General features: G+C 38.9%; 1 long non-coding RNA gene across 1 annotated transcript in view; it reads right to left on the bottom strand.

The window, feature by feature from the left end:
- Positions 1 to 82: 82 nt before the first annotated feature.
- LOC122548364 overlaps positions 83 to 1196 on the bottom strand; it is a 2359-nt gene continuing 1245 nt past the window's right edge. Inside the window, exon 3 of the long non-coding RNA XR_006311218.1 lies at positions 83 to 152. This is a non-coding gene — a long non-coding RNA (uncharacterized LOC122548364). The remainder of the gene's footprint in view (positions 153 to 1196) is intronic.

The raw sequence follows: 1196 nt of genomic DNA, 5'->3' as shown, positions 1-1196 counted from the left end.
GCTGACTCAGATGTCTTCTTTCAATACCTTCAGATAAAATAGTAATTTTACTGCAGCCTGTTTATTTATTCTATATTGGTGGCCTGAACTTGCCTTGATCTGAGGTAAGGTGATCATGGCAGCAATGAGAAATTCAGTAACTCTGACAGCAACTGTAGAGAGAGAAACAGGAGTCAATGTTTCAGTCTGTTAAGACTATTCTTCAGAACATTGTTTGCAACCTTGAAATCTACTTTTGAGAGTCTGAATTTGTTTAAAGTGAGCATGGAAAACAACTTGTACCAATTTAATAAGTCTTATACCCGGAGGATGTGGAGTGGACAATGAAACAACATAAATTACATGTTTATAAGATTAGGGTTAGGGAAATGGACATACTGGAAACTTTCACACATATTGGTTCAAATCAGCCGGTGTTTATCCTTCAGAGTAGAAATATTTTGGGTCTCTATCTGATCAAATCCTCTTCCATATTTCACATTGATATGCATAATTTGGACACGAGAAGCTAAATGTGGATTATTGTTCCAATATTAACATTCTTCATTTCAAAGGGTTCTACTTTCATTATTTACAGTTATTTTTTTCAGTTTCAAAGAGCAAGCCTGTGTAAACATGGCGTTGGGAAAATACAGGCATCAAACTGGAATGCTTGTACATTATTTTTGGAAAATGGCAAGACATTTGGACATTTGGATGCTCGCATCCATCTGTTCCAATAAAACAGCAATGTGCTGTCATCCTATGGATGAGAACATTGGTAATGAGCAGTGGACATGGCCATGGCTAATGACTACACCAAATCTACACTATATTAACTTCATATGGCAGCTACCACAAGACAACAATGTTCCTGACATGGATGCGTGAATGTTAGGGGGATTGAGTTTCGGAGCCTTGAGATCACGTTGCAGCTGTGCTAAACTCAGTGCAGCCACACTTGGAATATTGCATGTAGTTCTGGTTGCTGCATCATAGGAAGGATGTGGAAACATTGGAAAGGATGCAGAGGAGATTTACCAGGATGTTGCCTGGTATGGAGGGAAGGTCTTATGAGGAAAGGCTGAGGGACTTGAGGCTGTTTTCGTTAGAGAGAAGAAGGTTAAGAGGTGACATAATAGATATATACAAAATGATCACAGGATTAGATAGGGTAGACAGTGAGAACCTTTTTCCTCAGATGGTGATGGCTAGCA

This window comes from Chiloscyllium plagiosum, unplaced genomic scaffold, assembly GCF_004010195.1.
Source record: "Chiloscyllium plagiosum isolate BGI_BamShark_2017 unplaced genomic scaffold, ASM401019v2 scaf_52, whole genome shotgun sequence".
Lineage (NCBI taxonomy): Eukaryota > Metazoa > Chordata > Chondrichthyes > Orectolobiformes > Hemiscylliidae > Chiloscyllium > Chiloscyllium plagiosum.
Note: the sequence above shows the minus strand (reverse complement) of the source record. Positions and strands in the feature narration are given on the sequence as shown.